Source organism: Diorhabda carinulata, chromosome X, assembly GCF_026250575.1.
Source record: "Diorhabda carinulata isolate Delta chromosome X, icDioCari1.1, whole genome shotgun sequence".
NCBI classification, from domain to species: domain Eukaryota; kingdom Metazoa; phylum Arthropoda; class Insecta; order Coleoptera; family Chrysomelidae; genus Diorhabda; species Diorhabda carinulata.
Genome location: NC_079472.1, coordinates 59,007,068 through 59,029,976, shown reverse-complemented (window position 1 = coordinate 59,029,976; position 22,909 = coordinate 59,007,068). Strand labels below are relative to the sequence as shown.

The 22,909-nt window shown below is 31.4% G+C and overlaps 1 protein-coding gene across 1 annotated transcript in view; it reads left to right on the top strand.

Annotated features, from left to right (window-relative positions):
* Positions 1–22,909, top strand: part of LOC130901983 (hepatic leukemia factor) — a 132,801-nt gene that overhangs the window by 29,641 nt on the left and 80,251 nt on the right. The gene's annotated exons all lie outside the window — the stretch shown is intronic.

The window sequence follows — 22,909 nt, the reverse complement described above, 5'->3', positions numbered from 1 at the left end:
TTACGAGATCGATCGGAGACACAACTATTCTATTCAGGTGAATTAAAGTATAATATTTAATTAAAAAAATAATATCTCTAAAGCTGTTGATAGTAGGATTGATAGACCAAAAACTCGACGGATAATTTTTATCATTTTTTTTATTATTTGTTTTTCCTTGATATAATTATTTTCTAACTTTTCCTTCAAATATCAATTTCAGGGGCCCAAAAGTATACGTGAATTTTGTTTTCGGCGTTGTCTTTGTCAGATTTCAAAGGGTGGCAAATTTTGCCAAAATTTTCCGTTTATTCCAATTAGCAAAATTAAATATATTATTATACTTAAACGTCTGTATATGAACAGTTGCCGAATGCTTTGTAAAATATGCCTAAAATAATATACTTCAACAATTTTTGACGTGAAAATGATCAAAATCCTATAAAAAACCTCAGGTCTAAAACAAAAGCATCGAATTTCAGAGGACAAATCAGTAAATCCGCCCCTAATATCAACTTAAAGTTTTGAACCAAAAAAAATGTTTTTAAATTTAAAAATAATTGTTATTTTTAGTTCTGTATGTTTCACAATATAATTACTTTTAATTTTAAAAAAGGTATCAAGAAAAGACCAAAACGTCATTAAAATGTCCAAATAACCATTTTAAAATTATTTCAATTGACATAAACCCAAAAAAGATTTGGCAAAATTAAACACCAAAGTGTACTAACTTCAATATATTCCGAGTTTTCGAATACTTGTGTATTCATCGTCTTGGAAAAAATTAATTAAGATTATTGGTGGTTTTGAATTGCGGTATTCATTGTAAAAACATTAAATTCATAGATTTCAAAACTAAATGAATATTGAAATTTGAAATCTACGAATTTAATGATTTTACAAGAAATAACACAACTCAAAAACTCCACAAATATTACTCTTTGATGTTTAATTAAGCCACATTCCAAATACGAAAACCCTCATAATCTTCCAGGTACTTGAGGGTCTTCATCGTCTTCTCCTATTCTGCGTTTGATACATCAAAGCTTCTTTCTTCGACCATCTGACCATATCAGAGCAGTTGCTTGGTCTGTATTCTCTCTGAAGCCGTGTTTACTTATCTCTTATTCGTCGTACATCTTCATTTCATGATCTGCTCTATAGGCGTTGGTCAATATATCCTTAACATAAGTGAAAATTCGTTCATACGTGCTCGATTTTGGAAATCTTTCGTCATAATCTTTTTTTAAACGTGGCTTTTCAATATATGTATAAATGAAAAATGTGGGCTATTCCGTTCCAAAGAAGGAACCTTCCCAATTCTAGGACTAATTATAACTGATTTGCTTTTACCATGAGTGTTGAGGAAAAATGATAATTAAGCATCAAATTTTGCCTAAAAATACCTAAAAATAATTTATTCTAGAAGGCTTGCCTACTCATAAAATTCAGTATTTAACGACTTCTTCCTTAACTCGATCACATCTTAATTGAATTGTTGTGGGACCTAAAAAATCTGAAACCTCATCTTATTATATTATTTATCTCATAATTTTTTTCCTGAGACCTCCATGTTTAGCATGTAGTTTCGGAAGGAGATGAATTTGGCATCAATTTATATGCACCTGTTACACATTTTTTGGAAAATGTCCAAAAATTCAGGAAGCTTCAGGTATTATTATATTAAAATATATCGTAAAATCTAAAATAGCAGTAAAAAAAAGAGTGTTCTATTTAGAGGAAAGAAAAGTTCCGTTACAACTATAAGTCAAATGAAAATATTTTACCTAAAATTTATGAGAAACAAACAATATTTCCGCAAATAAAAAAGCAGCAAGTCTCAAATGAATTTGTTCAAGACCCTAAAACTACCCTTTATGGAATACCATTTTTAGCTCGTACTATTTTTCTTTTTAAATGTTTGATTAGTGTTGAAAGGAATTTCAAGTGTCTTACAGAGCTTCTCCGTTCAAAAACACGCAATATGTTTTAATTTTTTCTACAAAAAACAATAATAAAAAATAATCAACTGTATTCATGACCACAATTCGATTTCTCATCTCAAAGTGTTCCTCAAGGAACAATTTCTAAAATTTGTAATTGAACAAACGTCGTAAGTTCACCTAAATTCATTTAAGTGAATTCTGATGTTTAATGTCAACAATTAATAAAACTGGATGAAGCAATCAAAGAATAATAGCCTGAATTGTCAAATAGAAAAGGTTTATTGCTCCACCATGATAATGCGAAGCCTCACACGGCATTTCTTTGGAGCTTGGCTGGGAAGTGATGCCACATCCCCCATACAGCCCCGATCTGGTACCATCTGATTACCATTTATTATAAAGGTATATAATTGAATAAAAACTATTCTTTATTAAAAAAAGTGTTTTATTTTATACTATAAAACCGAAATTACTTTGTCATAAGCGGATTTAAAATTTGTTTTTTTTTTTTTAGAAACGCACTAATTTTTTGTAATTTTTTGTTTGTAGAATAGAATCTACGTTGAATTTCAATTGAGTCTATTCATATATTTAAAGGTTTCTAGTTTTGAGCATCTAAAAACTGAAAAATTTCAGAACTACAATTTCCAGCGTGATTATTAGACATATCTGATGCTTTTAAAGAAATCAACAAGGGATATAATTGAAATTTAAAACATTTTTTTATATTCAAGGGATAAATAAATATAATTTTCTGATATATTTTGTATTTGAGATCAATTCGGCAACTCTGTTGAACATTTTGAGTTCACATCTCCTGCTATCCTGTTAATTGAATGCAACCGAATGCGCTGACGTCGAATACGAGTGCATTTTACAAATTGCATGTAATGTGCATTTCGCGGAAACGATCGCCAACGTTTCTACGTCATCCGTTATAGTAATGGTGAGTTGCATTCACTACCACCACCACCACCATAACGAATTCGGTAAAATGCACTGGAATCATGAGAATTATCATATTTACTTGAGATAAACCAACATTTTTATTTATATCGTTTTTGCCATTTCTGCCACATGGCAACAAGAAAACGACGCAACGGTATACTGAATTATTCATTGGTCCCTTACAAGGTTATTTTTTTAATAAAAATTTTAATAGCTGTTTAAACAGAATTACAAAATAAACGGCTGGTTTCGAAAGTAGTCTCTGGATTTTGATAAATATTAAGTGAATTTAATTTTCACTGCTAGTATTATTTCATCTATAACTTCTAGAAGCAATTAGAACGCGTCTATGTGCATATTTTAGTCGGTTGCAGTAGTCAAATGATTAAAATCTTGTGCTCGATTTAAGGGGCGGTCCGCAAGCACCGCACCTTCGTCTACACCTACTAAAATGAGGCAAAGACGACGAAAATTTCACTGGCCCGACTATAGGAAGGCGTCGCAAATAGGTTTTAAAAAAAATTGCACTTAATTATTGTAAATTCAACTTTATATTCTGATTTAATTTATTACATTATTCTTCGTATGTGTAGTATTTATAATATATAGTAGAGAAAAAAAAAGGATACGAGGTCTGGCTATTAAATAACGAGACTGCGCGCCCAGAGGGCGCCCTAGATGAGTGGAGGAAAAACTAGTAGTGCTTTGGGTATCTAAATATCTTGTCTATCTACGTTTCAAAACACGTTTCCGTCACTATTATAGTATTTGGGCAGTAGCGTTTTGAAACGTGTTTTTTTCTAAAATTTCTCTTTAAATTGAAAAAAACTCCTACTGAGTGCTATAAATTGTTGCAAGAGGTCTATAGGGACAATTCTCTATCTCGTGCACGTGTTTTTGAGTGGTGTAAGAACTTTAATGAAGACCGAGAGAGCACTGAAGATGACCAGCGCCCAGGTCGCACTGTGACTGTTTAAACTCCTGAAACAGTGACCAAAATCAACAAAATTGTACGTGCAGATCGTCGAATGATCTTCCAGATTATTGCCGAGGCTGCAAACCCCGATAAAAACACGATTTGAAAAGTTTTACACGAAGAATTATACATGACAAAAGTCTGTGCGAAGTGTCAGAAAATCAAATTCCTAACCAAAAGTTCTTGCGTAGATGGGTCTACTCAGATTTCCTTGAAAGGTTAGATCTGCTTAGAAAGGGACCCGATTTGAGTCGATGGAAGCGGTAAAGCAAAAACGGCAGAGCTCCTAAAGGCACTTACCAAAGAAGACTTCCAACAACACTTTAATCAATGGGAAAAACATATGGAAAGGTGTGTGGTGAGGGAACATTCGAATGTAGAATAATTTTCATAATAAAATCCTTTTTGGTAACCACTCTCGTTATTTAATAGCCAGACCACGTAAATTACAATCTAACGTCGCGTCGTGATAAATTACAATAAACTTAATTGCTCCACTGTACTTCCACTCCATATTTGTCTTCGGCTGCATTCACTATCAATTTTAAAGTTCAAGAACTTTTCTTTCCATTATCCTCCAAAGTAGTGACACCATTTATATTCGATCCAGCAAATGTTTCCATGCTTGCCTATCCAGTGCAATTTTATCAGCATGATGCAGTCTCATATTATCCAAGGATTTTGTTTGGTCTACCCATCTAGTTGGAGATCTGCCTCTTGGGCGTTTGCCTTCTACTTTCCCTTCTATGATTAATCGTTTCATTGTTCCTGATCTTCTAGCTTTAAGTTCGAGGTAATGCAGATACATGCGGTTTATTCTGGTTAGCAGCCTTGTACGTGAACCAATATCTTGTAATACTGATACGTTGGTTAGATTAGGTCTATGATACTCGTAAGTGTCTATAAACCCATATTTCGAAATTCTCTATTCGATTTTTATCTGCTTTGTCCAAAGCAGAAGATAAGAGCATAAACCAAGAACTATAGGATGAGCTTTTCTAAATAATATATTCAAAACCTGCAAAAATTGATAACGTTGTTTCAAAGCACAAAATGCTTAATGATTATTCTCAGATGACAATATCAAATAGTCAAATTTTGTAAAATTTTACTTCAGAATCACATGAAGAAATTATTTCTGGAACATCTCCATGGACAATTGATTAACTACTTTCGCAGTATACATAGAAATTGTTTATTACTAGGACTCTAAGTAAAAATAAGAAAGGAATCCCATCAGAAATGTTAGAAGCGAAGACACGATTCATCAATGTTTTGTTTGTTTCGTATGTCCTCCGTTCAAAAAAAAATTATATTATCACTATCCATGATGCACTAAAGAGCAGAAATTTGCAAAATTAACATAAAAACACGCAATAATTCTAAACTCCATGCTCCAATATATCTTGCACCAGAAAGACAATACGTTGGCCCTCAAGTATATTTATTCGGAATGATAAATACTGCTTTTATTAATCTATATGTATTGCTGAAAAAACATTGGAAGGAAAAAAATAACTTCACCTCTTATCAATTTATCATTGATCCAAGTCACCAACTTGCTAGACCTTGGATGGAAGGGAGACTAGGTTTCAAAACTTCGAGGCGCAATCTTAGCCAAAGTACAAGGGAATTACTAAAAATTGATACATCGTTCAATAAACAAAATTATGTAGAAGGTAAACAGACCTAGTGCGTTGATTTTGTACTGAATGTATTAAATATTGAAAGTATTGTATAAAGAATTATTATTATTATTATTTTGAGTTCAAAGACCAAAGCATAAATATATTGTTTAATAAATATAGAAATTAGAAATGTGAAAAGTTTGTTTTGCGCATACGATCTAAACTGATTCAGAATGAGACTTGACAATAAAACTGAGATCTCCGCCAAGTAATTGCTTTTTAATGTGTCGTATATTTACGTTATCACACTATTGATAAATATTATCATTCTCTCTTATGTTAATTAAATTGCAACTCATGACAAATTACTTTGATACTAAAAGTAATTGTGAAAGAGAGATAAAATATTTCCCCTGAAAATTATACTACACTAAATGCATTCTTGTTAACATGTTTGCCTAATAAGATGATCAATTTCACGAACACAATATATTAACTTTCTCCAATGACCTACATTAATATAAACAAGTGAACAGGGCCAAACTATTCATTCATTGTTGCCGGATTTCATATAAAAAAATGTTTCGTTTGGAAAATTTCACTCGGAAATTCGTGAAAATGCGAGTTATTTTTGTTATAGTCTTCGATATTGAATGTAAACCTCACGTAATTGGTAGATTTTGTATGGTCAATTTGATCAAATTTAATAAATCAAATTCAGTTTTTATTGCTTTCATCATAACGCTTTATATGATATGAAAAAATAATAATAAAAGCTTGAATTTTCTGTGATCTTTATTATGAGGTTCAACTACTTCTAGTTAATAATTTATTAATTTTCATAGTTCCCATAGTATCGTTTTATCGGCAACATTGTCACATTTATTTATTCTCCTCACCATAAAAATTATTTGTTACCGCGCAGATAGCTTCTCTCGTTGTTATGGTAACGCTCTAGGAAACTCACTGCATTCCACGTGACTTGCCAAGGCGCGTTTCTGGACATGTGACTGGATTTCTATTCGACTCGTGATTCTTATTATAATGTTTCGATTTAATGGGTCATTTGAATGTTCACTTAAAAATATCCATAAATAGATATAAAATTACGGTACACGTCAAAAATTAACGTGATTTATGAGAATGAGAAGTGTGTCGAGATTACGAAAAAATAAAATTGTTGATATTTTAGGTTATTATAGAATTATAAACTGCACAAAACAAGTATTTAGTAAGAATGGTGATAATTTTTTAAACTCACGTTTTCTACAATCAATTCCCGCTACTGCAGCATTTACAAAAAGAGTTTTTTCTGCACATTTTTTATTTTCAAATTGCTCTAACCACATGTTGGTTTTCTGTATGTCTTCCCTTGGATGTTTACTTAAGTTTTTCGATTTTAACCTCTCCTCACATTCTTATTACGAGAATTTGATTCAATTTACAATCTAGAAGATCCTCATTTTGTTATTTGAGATAGATCGTACGAAGATGTATTGATCTCTAGTTAGCCTAGACCAGTTCCATGCTTAAACAAAATATTGCGTTACTATAGCAACGAACAATAACTTAGTAGAAGTGTCAGTGTAAAGTTTGAAGTCAAAAAAGTGAAACAGAGTTACGCGATAAATTGAACGGAAAAAGATATCCACCGAAAGTATCGAGCCATCATCAAGTACCAAGAATTTAAAAGGGTTAAGAGGTAAGAAGATTTACGAAGATATGCTTAATATCCTTGGTGATCAATGTCCTTCGTATGCGACCGTGAAAAATTGGACTGCAAGCTTCAAAAGAGGTAAATTTTCCATTGAAGATGATGACCGATCGGGAGGGCCAGTTTCTGTATCAGTCCCCGAAAATATCAATGCAGTTCAGGACATGATTTTATCAGACCGTCGAATTGGGCTAAAACGGATATCTGAAGCACTGAATATTTCACACGAACGCGTTCATCATATAGTTCACGTCAATTTGGGTATGCGAAAAATTGCTGCAAAATGGATCTCCAAATGTTTGAATGTTGACCAAAAGCGTACAAGGGTAGAAGCATCGCGTTCGATCTGTTGTTACTATGGATGAGACTTGGGTATATTTCTACGATCCAGAAACAAAGCAACAATGGATGGAATAGCGACACTCTGGTTCTCCAAGTCCCAAGAAGTTTCGTGTCCAAAAATCTGCTGCTTGCTTCAGTTATTGCGATTGCCATTGAGTAATCATGATTGATTCTTTGGATAAGGGTAGAACAATAACTGGAGATTACTATTCGACATTACTGACCACTCTACGGGAAAAAATTAAAAAGAAAAGACGCGGAAAGCTATCCAAAGGTGCTTTGTTTTTTTAGTACAACGCCCCTGCACATAAATCTCATGTTGCCATACATCTCTTTCCTCAACTGAAAAAAAGTTTAAAAGGTCGTAAATTTTCTTCCAACGAGGAGGTCTGGCAAGAAGAAACATTTTTTTTTCAAAGATCTAGAGACGTTGCAGGTTCGTTGTTATAAATGTATCCAATTAAGAGGTTAATATGTTGAGTAATAAAATATTTTGACATTGAAATTACATTCTTAGTATGATCTGTTATCTAATCATCATGCCTTCTTGCAGTCCATCGAGGGGTTCCTTAAATATTTCTTTATGATACAAGTTGAATAGCAGATGCATGGATTATCTCACTTGTGACTCTAATCGAGAACTACAAATAACGTAGTCCATCAATGATTGTCTTGTGTGTTAAGGTTTGGCAACTGAGTCTTTTGTAATTTAGGTAAAACCCAAATAATGAGACATTCTTCATTGTTCATACCTCAAGTATCTATTGAATAGATATTTTATTGGTTAGGAGCTGTACATTGATTAAATGATTAAACATTTATTCAAATATTCAAAACTTACAAAGATAAAACTAAATAAGTATCAAATTGGCATCTGCTACGTACTAAATTAAATGTCCGTGATAAGGCATGGTTACTTAATTATTATTTTATTAATACAGTAATGATACAAATATTAACAAAAAATCGGACATTTTTGGATCGATATATTCCTCAATCGGTTTTCACTAGAAAGAATGGATAAATGAAATAGAAACACTCTTAAAAATATTTTGACCTCGTTAAGAGAAATTAACATTGACGTTTAATATAAAATGATTAATCATTCATATCACTTTCGACTTTATATTATATAGCATGTAAACCAAAAAAGTAGTCATTGGATAATACGGTGAATGAGGAAGCAATTCGAAAAGTAATTCTTGTAATTTAACCATCGTTGCTATAAACTTGTTAATAGGCGCATTATCTTGGTAAAACAGTGGTTTTTCCTTCGACATATAAGGACGTTTTTCCTTTATTTTTGCATTCAAACGATCCAACAACTCTTTGTAGTATTTGCTATCGTTTGTCTCCCTCTGTTGGAGATAGTCGATGAACAATATTTCCAAAATACTGAAGCTATAACATTTCCAGCTGACTGTTGTGCATTTGGATGCTTCACCGGCTACAATCCACTCAGATGATGATCGTTTTGCTTCAGGAGTGTAGTGATCGATCCATGTTTCCTCTATTGTCAGATATCGACGCTAAAAATCTGATTTATTAGTTGTAAACATGGTCAAACAATGTTCTAAATCATCAACACATTGTTATTTTTGATCTACTGTGTTATAATCATGCAAAATTGCAATTTCAATTCACGATTGACGAGCTTTTTTATGTCTTTGGATTAACCACCACAATTTGACGGCCAGAACGTTCATCATCTTCATCAGTATCTATACGGCCACGTTCTTTTCGGAGGCGCACTTTTCTAACCTAACCATTGCTAAGCTTGCACAGTATTTTTTCTAATCAAGAAGCAATGATAAATTAACATACGAAATTGTTTTGAAAACAACAAAAGTAGCTTCACTTAAATGGTTGTCAATTATCTTCCAGTTGACTGTTATAACTTTGGACGTGGATTACTTGCTGCAGTCCACTCAGATAATGATCAATTTGATTTAGGAGTAAAGTGATGGATCCATGTTTCATTTATAGTCATACATCGATGCTAAAAATCTGATTTATTAGGTGTAAACATGGCCAAACACTGCTCTGAATCCTCAGCCATTTCATACAATTTCAATTTACGATTAGATATAACGAATTTGTCGATTTTTTTTATGTTTTCTGAACGAATCACCTCAATTTGACAACCAGAACGTTCATCATCATCGGTGTCTGTTCGACCACTTTCTTTTCGATGGTGCACTTTCCTAACCTAACCAATGCTGAGCTTTTTTTATCAAGAAGCAATGATAAATTAACACACGAAATTGTTGTGAATCCATTGTTTTGAAAACACTTAAATGGCTGTCCATTATATCTGACTAATCAAAATATGAAATTTTACACATAGTCTTTTGAAGGTTGGTACTTCATAAACGTCATACGGATTCGATTTTAGCAGCGCCATCTATGTATCAGTCACACCACTTATTGAGTGATGTAGTATTGTTCAAATATAATTGCTTTATCCCGCTATTGTAGTACAATTGACTTTTGTTTGAGAAAAGCAACATTGAAACTTACGGTTTTATAAATTCGCCATCTCGCTGTTGTTAACTGTATTGGCAAATTTCACTTTCACCCACAAAGTTACATTAGTAACACCGCTGTGTTAAATAATTATTCAGACAGGAACAGTGAAATTAACTTACTCATGGATAACCGACACTTCATTGTTGAATTGGTCTCCGATAAATAACCGCAATTTTTTCTCTCGTAATTTATTGTAATCATAGTACCATAATAAAATTAATATCATTCCTTTATTATTCAAATGAAAAAAGTGTTTCAAAAAGTAAGAAATTTGATTTATCATTATAGATAGTTGAGAACAGACGATGGAATCGAAATAATTATTTCCTCAGTAGGGTATTTTATATTTATACTGTTTAATTTTGTGGTCTTCAAGTTTAGAATTGTTAAATTTTTTCATACAGTGTGTAAAAAGCAACGGTGACTGTTCCTATTTATGAAAAATTCCGAATCACGTCAAATTTAAGTTATAAATTGACATTTTTTAACCAAAATGCAATCCCTACTTTCAACCCCTTTTTGGATGAAAAGTAGACTTTCAATTTTTTAAATCTTCACTCTTTATTCAAACATGTTATCGTTTTTAAGTTTATCGCAGCAATTAGGAATAAAATAAAATCATTTCTTTACAAATGTACAGTAGGTATTCAGTACAAATATTATGAAGAGTTTTCATTGCAACGTTAGATTTCTTAATTCCAATATCGCATTCCAAATTCCAAAACAAAGTGCTATATACAATAGTCAATGCACCCTAACGAGGTAATTCACCATCACATCCCCCCGAAATCTGTTAATAGTCCAGTAAACAACTGTTTTATTTCCATCTAGACGCATAAATTTGCTTGAATTTCAACAGAAGATTGTAAATACCTCAAAAAACAAAATCTACCGATATGTGCTTTTACTTTGGGGGTGAATACCACCCCAACTAAGAAATGGGGATTTTTCTGTTGAAACTGACCGTACAAATCCATAGTAAAAAGCTCAATTTATACTATGATGTTTGTTCGAAAGATCAATACTTTTTTGTGATTCAAATTTTGATTTTTTTACTAGATTCCTCCAAAACTTAAAGGTTAAATATAGCTTGCAAAAAAATGGAAAAAATGTTTTTTTTTTTGGTTGGTTATAGACCTAATAAAAACCGAGTTATGATTTATTAAAGGTGGAACCTTTGTACCGAAATTTTGAAAAATTGCATAAGTGGAAAACGGTCAATTTTACGAAAAAAATGTATCAAATCTTTTTTAAAGAACTACAAAAAACATTCCAAATGAGACTTGCTAGGACTTTGTTATAGATAAAATAAGGGATTTATAGAGGAAAATAAGATATAATCCCATGATTTCATAGAAAAAACGTCATGTCCATACTTGATATTGCACATCACTTTAAGTGAATACAAAGTTTTAATTGATGGTTCAAAGAGCTTCATGCTGAACAAAAATATGGTTTCAAAGTTACAATGAAGAAAGCGTTTTTTAATTTTTCAAAAAAATTTCCTCTCATTAAAAATAACTTGAATAATAATTAAGATATGTTTTCGGCATGATAAGTACCATCACATTACTAACTCAATGTGCAGCAGTACCTCAATATTTCTCAATCGGTGGATAAGAAGCAACGATTGATAGAATAGCCAACGCGATAACCTGATTTTACATTATTAGATTTCTAGAGGGCTATGTGAAAGGCACTGTGTACAAATCTAAACCTTTTGATTCATACGACAAGGAACGCCATTAATATATATACTTCCTGTTTACAAAATTGATGGTTAACTTTGTTTTTAAAAAAGGGTTGAAGGTAGCGATTGCCACCTTGAATAATGGCTGTTAATAAATTAAATTTAGTCGATAGAAATTTCATTTGTGTAAGATTGTATTTAAAATAATATTTTTTCATTTAATCCACCGTATACGTACACATATTTGTAGATTTATTTACTTAAGATTGCATAGCTAGCGAAGCCATTAAATTCGCTGGTATCGTGAAAAAGAAAGGTAAAGATAGTGTGTTGACCTCATACGAAGGAACCGTCAACTCGTGCGAAGCCGAAAATGGTTAATTGCGTCTGTGACGTCAGCTATAGGCGAAATAGAAAGTGCGTGAAAATTTGGTAATTCAGACTGTGTGTATACTTTTAGACGTTAATCGGAACATCACTTTTACTTATTCATTTCAACGGCAGTGTGAGAAATTATTTCGAAATATGCGTATTTTGGATTCTATACGGAGCGTACTATACATCAAATATTTTCAGGAAAAAATACGTTCATTGAAATATATACTAATCTAATTTATATTTTTAAGTTTATTGAATAAAATTGATTATTTCACTTTTACAACTCTATAATCTGCTCCCTCAACCTGTTATACTGTTATACCTCAACCAGTATACTTAGTACACTTCACCATTTTGATTCAATATCTATTTGTGCTTATTCCACTGCTTTTCACCATCCACTCTTGGATATAAACCTCTTTCTCTGGTTTATTGTTATTAGTTTCTATCTAATGTTTCCTATCTATTCATCTGCTTTGTGGTATCTCTCGTTTCTCGTAGTCTCCATTGAATTATCCGTACTGACCTTCTCTAAGAGACTGTACAGTCTGTTTACCTTCATTAAATGCCCTCTATACCACTTAAAAGGATATCGAACATGCAGTAGAGATGAACGTGTTTTAATTTTCGAGAAACCATGTAATATATGGGCAAGTTTCCGAAAATTGCATGTTTCTACTTCGACTTACAATTTGTTTTCATAGGTTTTGCTTCATTGATCGTCATCTTAAGCCTCACAATCCAGTAGATTACGACAGACGCTGTTTTTTTTGAGTTTTCGATTCTGCTTAGAAATAAAGTATGTAATTCATGGATTCTCCATTTTAAGTGATAAACCGAAACTTGGATTGATTTGGGGACCAGTTTTTTCTGGAACTTAAAAATTGATCTATACACAACGGATTCAAGTCTGGAAGTCAAATACATTAAAATGTACTACAAAATTTGATCTATATTTGGGTTACATTCACATTCTTCCTGAAGGTTAGTTATGTGGAAGATTGTAGACATAAAACAATTTGAATCTCTATTCCATTGCTTATTATTTATCTACATATATACGAAATAATTACAAAAAAGTGAACCGATGAAAGCTGTGCACCCTGTCAAGCAGCTTGATAGTTTATGTTTATGTTAATTCCAAGTATACAATTTCTACGTTTGGGTTTTCGGATACGATCTTTTTCACTAAAATATTTTCAAAGACGGCACTGTAACTTTGTAATTTTAAATAGAACACTCTATATATTAATACATTTTTGAACTCTACGTAAAATTATAGTATACTTTTGTCTAAAAACTTTTTTCGAAAAATGCATACTTTTTGAGTTATTAAATTTTTTGTAAAAAATTTGACCGTTACAGATACTTATAAATTATTTTTTTACCAAGATACCCTTAAAAATATGAAAATGGTTTCTATTCGGTTCTATTCGGAATCTAAGTTAAAAAAATTTCGTTTTTTACAGGGTGTGTATAAAAATTTTTCAAAGTTTAACGTCATAAATATCAAATTTCTTTATTTTTTTAAATAGAACCACCCGGTTTTTTTCTATTTTAATGCATTCATGGGTAAAAATGAGGCAAATTCCTATACCTAAACCCTATCGTTATCCAGATATTAAATGTGTTCTTTACATAAAAAATAACTATTTGTAAGAAAAAACTGTACATCTGATTTGGATTCACTTTTATTTTCTTTATATTTTTTTATTGAAATATTCAGGAACTCAGTTAAATTATCAAATTAATAAGAGCTAACAGCTATTTTCCAGGTCATTTTAGCTTGAAAAAGAAGGTGGGTTATTTATATAATCCAAGTAAATGTTTCGAAATCCGCAACAAGTGCAATTTATATTATATATACAAATTTAACAGTAAAAATTCGAAAAAGCAGAATACTGTTCACAAAGTAGATTTTGATTTCTCTTCCTTTCTCTATTATATTTACTATGTAGACATATATATGGAACTGAATGGGCAAGTTCGATCCTGTCAATTTAACGTGAGTTACACCTACATTTCGCAAGACTTTCACTTTTATTGGCGGATAGAAATGGTGAACACAGAATGAATTATCTGTGTAGCACAAATATCATAGACGTACCCAGGATTAAATTAAAATAAAACACATAACTTTAATTGCTATATTATTTCGAATAATTTAGGAAAATCCTGATTAAATCATCTTAAATTCATAGTAAATAACTTATATTTATCTATACTCTAATATACAAGTTATCAATTTCAAAACGAATCACTCAATTTCAGCCTCTATTTGGTCACAATTTGGTGACAAGCGGGAACCGGCGCAACCGCTGAAATCTTAAATGGAAAAATCGTTTTGGTTTTTATAAATCATTCAATTGAATATAGAATCCTTTTAAATCTTCCTCTGATATTCCAACTCTATTGGCAGTCGTCCAAAATAAATCTGAGCTAGTTTAGATTACGTTTTGGACTCAAGAGTTTTCTCTTTATCCCGTTCTCCTATGATCGTATATTCTGCTTTAATGAGTGAGCTGAAGCAAGCCATTTACATTCCCATTCCTTGTTATGGGTCCCAAAACTTGTTTACGTTATTATTGTTCTCACATCTTTTATTTTTGTATTTCGGAATTTGTAACTCTGTCCATCCATGATATTCTTAATATAATTATATTTCGTATAGTAGCCACCTTTCCCCAACTCACACTCAGAAGCTCACCAAATTGGTATCTTGTAATACACCTTCTAACTTAATTTCTAAGCCATACAAGACACGATTCATAAAAAGGTTTCAAGAATTCACATGAGAAGCATGCCCGTCGAGCACTAATTGGACTTTTTCTTGATGTTGTCTAGGTACAAAATGTTCACGCCTCCACTGAACAACATTAAACATTGATGTAAGCAGATCGATCTGCCATAAACAACATAGACTCTAGTAGCAAATCATCCTTCTACTTTTTTGTTTATTTTGTCTTTCATTATAACCCAGGCGGTTAGAAGTTACCCTCAGCATTGCTGCAAACTACCAAACTTACTATTTTTGGTGGATGTTATCGTCCATATAGCTTTGGATCTCTTTCTGGCAAGTTGTGTCAAGTAAATCAAAATAGATTCTTACTTCCTTTTGGTTTACAGTCGTTGCTTTAGCTATGAAGACACCTTTTGATTTACGAATACTAATTTCTGTTTTGCGAATTGATAAGAAATTGTCCTGATGTCGTTTTTGCATAGACAGAATCATAATCTATCTTCATTATCTCTTCCAAAGACACTACTAGGGTCCATGCTTCCCTTTTGAGGATTTCTGTTCTTAATTTTACCTTCTAAGATCTTACTTGGTATGTTTAATTCAATGGAGGCTAGACAAACAGAACTACTGGGACATCCAAAACAAAAAATTACGAAAATCAATATTTAAAATGGATATTGTCAGAATTATTGGTATTTAATTATTAAGAAAATTTAAATGACATGCACTTTATTTCGATTCAAAAGAAGACAGTTATTCCTTACAGGAATCTGGAGATAATAATATTGATCATTAGAACATATTTCAATTTCAATTATTAATATGTTAATGTCGAATATTAAGGGTTCCAATAGGACAGCATATAACCTCACTCAGGGTGAACTCAGTTCAAAACTTTAATCGGTATAAGAGATTCAGTTGAATGTCCAGTCGTATCTTCAGTTTCGTATGGAAGATAGAGTTGATTGTTATTGAAATATTTCTTTATATAATATATAAAGTATCACTATTCTACTATAAATCAAAATTGAATGCATATTTCAAAGAAATTTACTTCAAAAAGAAAAGGTTATCGCTATTTGTTGCATGAAGGCATTGCAAATCGAGGTGGTGTGAAAATTGGGAGCTGGGTTCATGAATTCATAAAAGACCACTGTGAAGACAAGAATAATTTGATATTTTACAGTGATAATACTGTGTCACAAAATAAGAATAAGTATGTTTTTTCTATGTACTTATTTTGAATTTAAACTATGCAAATTGAAACTATTATAAATACCTAATAGTCGGCCACACGGAAAATTAAGATAAGGAAGTTCTATATTATAAAAGAAATGGAAACATTGGACTTTTATAATCGGAAGAAGATTTTGGTAAACATTTTTCTTTAAACACAGATGATGAGAAATCCACCAGAAACGATGTAAAGATAGTTGAACTAAGAAAACAAATGAATATTCTATTTTTTATAAGACAAGGAAAAGCACAAAGGAGTTAGTATTAAAGAAAGCTTACACCGAAGCACCTTCTATCACAGAAAATAAAAGAAAAGATCTAATTTCATTGTATTCAGTAAATCTAATTCTTTAAGCACATCACTAATTATTTTTTAATTGAAAAAGCTCAAAGAAGTTTTAACCATCTGCTAACAGTTATGAAGAAACATAAACATTGAAAAAGACAATGAGGAAGGAAGACTATTTCATATGTTGTAAATAGAAATAAAAATAATATCATTTTTGTACCATTGACTACATTATTTCATTTCACCCTTTGGTAATTATCTGGATTAGGTTACACCCCTCCGATTTCGTTAAAACTTCAGTATGTTATAGAGAAAAATTATGCTGAAAAAAAATATATATATGTAGGGCGCGGAAATTATCCCTTCATATAGTTTTTCAACTTTGAAGTTATATAAAAAGAAAAATAATTTATACATCATAGTTTAGCTTCTTATGTCTGCATTACCTAACATAAAATTTGCAGAGAATTTAGTCTAGTTTGTCTACATACGACTATCGTTAGTAAATATATCAATATTTGTTTTTTTTTATTCGTGTTTGACCATGGAAAAGATAAAATTCTATGAATTTTCGTATGTTCCTGTTTATTGATTCATATTCTATCAATATTCTTAGTTGAAATCAGTTGTTAGTTTACGTTAGGTTAGACATAAGAAGCTAAACTATGATGTATAAATTATTTTTCTTTTTCTGGAACTTCAAAGCTGAAAAGCTATGTGAAGGGATGATTTTTATTATCAGTACACATATAGTCCCAAATAGACTGATAATGTATTTTATTTGCTGAGACTTGACCTGAGAAAAGTTAGATTTTCAGTGTTACAGTGAGACATCCCTGTCAAGCCTTATTATCAATTTTTTATAGCTATAATTAATGCTAAAATCGGAAAAAATGTCAAAACACTCTTTCAGGAACTATCAGACAGCATATTAGTATTTTTTTCATTTTTAATTAGGTACTTAAGAAGCAATTTGTAATTATCTGTAGTGAAAAACTTCATTTGCTGATTACCTAAAGTTGCATGTTTTGTAGATGTCCCACTGTAGCGATATACAGAAGTTGCCTCATAAAAATTTTTAGTTTCACAACATTATGCGGTCAAATATCAGAATTGATTGATAGAATATATACGAGGAATGCTACTTAACTTTTGAGATATGACATTGCCTTTATAAAGTACGTATTTTGGTCAAAAAATTGAATTAACATTTTCGTTCAGTGATTTTCTATGATTTCGTCGTGGATTAAACTAACAGCAGTGAGCCGATCAACTCGTTTCGACTTTTGATGATGAAGCACCGTTTCGAGCTACCTTGTTACATTGATGCATACTTGAACATTATTTTCAGTTTCAAACATTCAATATTTCATGAATTGGGCTCTCAAAAATATTAAATAAAGAAATGCCGAAAAAATTTAATGGCGTTGCTTCAAACGATATGTGAATCTTAAGTAGCAGCCCTCGTACATACATTATAATTGATTTTCGAAGAAATTGTTAATTTTTTGAATGCTTGTTTAATTCTATCAACTAGGTCATTGTTTGGATATACATTTGTTGAAAATGGAACCCAATTAAAAGTGAATAATTCAAAAAATATTTAATTATTATGATTAGTTTATATTAAACAAAACCTTTGAACCTAAATATTTGCGAAATAACGTGACACAGTATCCTAAATGTCTAGTTGGATGAAAAATTCCTCCCTTATATTTCTCTTTACCATAATACAAGCACTTATTCACGTTACTGTAAACGTGATGTGGTAGTCCACGTGCGTCCCAGTGTGCTAAACTCACCCCCGTATGGAACCGTGACGCTAATCCATCAGTTACATGCGATTCTTCTTCAAATTCGGGTGACAGTCGTAGTTGATTAGTGATTTTAAATAATCGATTAAGAATTTTGGTGATTTTTCCGTGTCATATCTCATAAATAGTATCGGTAATGTAATAAATAAGATTTGTTTTAAATAATTCGTTACGTGTTAGTGTTAACGATAATTCGGCTTTGATAGAATCGGAAATTATAAAGTTTAATTATATAAATAAAGATACGAATTATAATTGGAATATACTTGAAACGGGGATATACAAGGTGTTGTAAAGTAGGTAATAAATTAAACCACAAACACTGTCGATTAATTAAGCTCAACGTTCCAAAGTACAATTGCAATAGTCATTGATTTGAATGATAGGAAAGAAGATGCTTTTCCTTTAAACTTTTCCAAAACTAGTATAAAGTATTTATACCAAATGCAAGTCCTAAGCCACAATGATTAGTAAATTTCAAATTTCAAAAGAATCTCATATTACATTATTATTTTTCGTCTCAGAATGTGTAATTCAATGAATGCCCATCTTGTTGTTATATTTTTATGAGTACATCATCCGCCGGTTTTCCATTTTGAACAACTTTGGTCAAAGATCGATTAAAATTTTTTATTATTTACTACGTGGAATTAACCCATGAGTTGTTATTTCATCTAATGGAGACATCCAATAAAGGCTTTACTGAAGATTGTAGAAATTTCATTATTTTTAATTTTCTTACTACATTTGACATAATATCTAGGGTTAATGATTTATAAGACTGTATATTGTTTCAACAATGAAAAATGGTGTAGTTGATACCATAAACTCTGAACAATGTCACTTATCTATTTTTGTTCCAAGGTGAAGACATGCTGCCAACTTCATTCGTCTCAAATTGATTTAAAAACATCGCAGTAACAACTAATATGAAAAATAACTGATATATAATTAACTAACTGTTAGGGTTAACATCCATTCATCATTTTTAAACATCGTTAATCAATCCTAAATTCTGCAAAATTACATTTGTGGAAACAAAGTTGTTGTCTAAAGAGTTTTAGGCGAGAACGGAAAAGATTGTAGATTGCTTACCCAAAAACATGCAGAATCCATTAATTGTCTCACTAGAAATTTGTGAGTTTGTATTTCGAACGGCGTGATATGTCTTTTTGAACACTTGGCACTCGTCTTTAAAGACTCAATTTTGTATCGTCGTTCATGATTCAACAGCTTCGAAACGACTTTCGAAACATATTCAGTAGTTTTAAGTACAAAATATACCGAAAACAGAAAACGTGTTTAGTTTTATATGTATTCACTTTTTTAAGCTCTTTGTTTCAAATATTTGTTCAGATGAACCAAAAGATTGAATCGGAAGCGAAGCATTGGAATATTTTGAAATGATTATAAGCTCTTGGGTGTGGGAACTAGAGTAGTACAATTCGATTTAAAAACTAGTTACCATCTTGATATAACCAAAATATTCCTTTCATTTCGTGTGATCATGCGCAAAGTTGTTTAAAAAAAATACTAGATATCTACTAATATCTAAGAAAACGAAAATGACGAAAATAAAAGTTGATTAAAAGACTGACGATTTTTTGGCCACATTTTTTAACTCATAGTGGGCCAAGTATGAATTTCTAGGGATTGAAAATGATTGTGTAAAAATTCAAACTCGCAAACACAGTTAGAAATTTCTTTGATTATTTTATAAAAAATGAGTAGGAAGTTCAAGCACAAAGCAACTTAGTGAATTTACCAAACACAGTATTTCAATCCAGTTGAAGAGAATCAATCATAAGACATTTTTTATAAATTACTAAGCGATAAAAGAAAATTTAACAACTTTAATTTATAATTTTGTAATTAGGATCCTTAGTAAATTTACCATATAGTGTTGTAACTCAATTAAGATGGACTTTCTCTGACATGCTCTTATATATATTTTTCTGATTTATTTCAATTAGAAAACTTACTAAATTTGTTTAAAAATACCCGACGTTAATCTCACAACCTTTTTTTGTAATTTTACAACAAAACATAGTGAATCAATCAAAAGACTAATTATTTTTTTTTAATCTTCAAAGTAATTACTATCCAAGGAAGATTTATACTCAAAGATCCTAACGTTCCACCTCATCTAAGTGAAATTGCTTAATTGGTTAAGGAAATTATTCAAATTTTATAATTTGATATATTAATTTTTGCGATCATACGTTTAATTTTACAAAAGAAATTTACAGTGTAGCTAGTAACAGTTAACCATTCCACAAAAGTAACTAACTTCGAGGTATTTAAATCAGATAATTACACCTCTAAGTTGTGTTTTAGAACTGACTAAATTTTTCAGTAGTATATAACTTGACAAGAAAGATTCCTTACGATGTCTGGCTATTAAATAACGAGACTGGTTACGATAAAGGGTTTTTCCATTGATCGAAGTAGTGCTGGAAGTATTCTTTGGTGAGTGCCTTTAGGAGCTCTGCCGTTTTTACTTTATCGCTTCCATCGACTCAAATCGGGTCCCTTTCGAAGCAGATTTTTTTCTAACCTTTCAAGGAAATCTGAGCAGACCCGATGACAAAGGAGTCAGATATTTCGGCACCAACTTCGCATAGACTTTTGTCGTGTTTAATTTTTCGTGTAAAATTTTTCTAACCGTTTCTTTATCAGTGTTTACAGCCTCGGCAATCATCCGGATGTTCATTCGATGATCTTCACGCACAATTCGGTTGATTTTGGTCACTGTTTCCGGAGTTGAAACAGTCACAGGGCGACCTGGAGATAGAGAATTGTCCCCATAGGCCTCTTGCGACAATTTGTAGCATTCAGTCGTGATCACACAAAACCTTCCAGCTTTACTTGTCCTATATATATAAAGATTATCTGCAATTTCCAATTATTGAATTATTTAGTATTATACCACATGTTTGACGGACAGATAACATCTAAATTTTTATTACCAAACTATTAAATTATTTATTAAATATTCCGAATGAATTTAATAATTGTTTTAGTAATTCGTTTGGTTTAGGAGAAATTACACTCTTATCAACACATCTACCTAATCTAAAAAAAATCTTACTACCGTTACAAAGACTCTAAAATTGCGGCTTCTACTTGGCCTCGGGAAAATTGTGGATGCTTGTCCATGACTTTTCCGCAACCGGACAATTCTATTCGTGAACCTTATTGCACCGAAGGGCTCGGCCCTATCGAAGCTTATGTAGGACCTTATCCATCGTGGGCTAGACAATGTGCGCCGAATCCTTACTACGAGTCAGGATTTTTTCCGCAGATACATAGACAGTTTGCGAATAATTCAGGTGAGTTTTCTCAGAAAATACGATATGTACTATTATTAAACAGGATATTTCTAAATTCAAGAGTATGAAATTATAGTAAATCTTTATTATAATAGAAATTCTCCATCCTGTAAGGGTTTTCTGAAAAGTTTCCAACCTAACCAACTCTCTATTTCATTTTTGCAATCTCTACTTTTACTTTTATTGTTTTACATTTTTGAGGATAGTCGATGAAGATATGAAATATGAATTTTCGATATCTGATTATTTTTTATATTTTCAATATTTTGATACAAAACCGAAAAAGTTTCAAAAAGTTAGTGTCATCCCTGTGTATAAAATTGAATGAATCCAGAACTATGACAGATATCGATGTTTTTATGACATCAATCAATTAAAAAAACCTACAATTCATTCAACAGTCTCGTTGCAATTCTTCGATTCCATACATATGCGTATTATACAGGGTGTAAGTTGAGACAAATTTTTTTCTTAAAAATAACAACATACAAATTCATATTATCTACAATTTCGAAATGGGAACCTTGTAATAATAGAAAAACCGAAAGGACATAAGTACTATCATATAAAAAATTTACCTGCTTTGTAGTGATGATACGAGTCGAGTAATAAAGCTGGATAGAGAACGATGATTACCAAAATTCGCTACAACATCCTTAAAAATTATTTTCCGATTAAGTCTTGATAAAATTTTGTAAGCAAAAATTCTTTTTATGATGGTATCCATTGAAAATACATTTTCAAATTGGTTTTGCCATCGTCTACTCATGGTAAGTTGATTAGTGGTGACGTTTTAAGTATTGTTTTCTGTTGGAAAACAAATTATAAGACAGACGAAAAGAAATGGAGGAATTCGACGCACTAACTCATATTGTTAGCGTAAAATAAAGAGATACAAGCAAGAATGTGAGAAATACTTCCCTACAGTTCGTCTTGGAAAATTTTGTATTGAAGTTAGTTGCGTAAAAAATATCCTTCAGGAGTTATTGCCATTATCAATTTGCCCATTACTCGTCCTGGTGAAGTATTGGGACTTGTAGGTACTAATGGTATTGGTAAATCCACAACATTGAAGATTTCTGCTGGTAAACGAAAAAAATAGGTAGATTCATGGACCCTCTTGATTGGACTGAAATTTTGAGCCCCTTATAAAATTTTGAAATACATTGAAAAAGCATTATGAAAACCACAATATGTATTACCAAATTATTCGTCCATTATAAATTTCCAATATATAATTTTCGTTAAAATTTCATTAACTTGATGTTGTGAATTTAAGAGAACGAATATTTATCCAATTTTTTGAGCGGTAAGGCAAATAACGATTAAAAAAATTATAATGTTACCACAACGTTCTAATTTCTAATT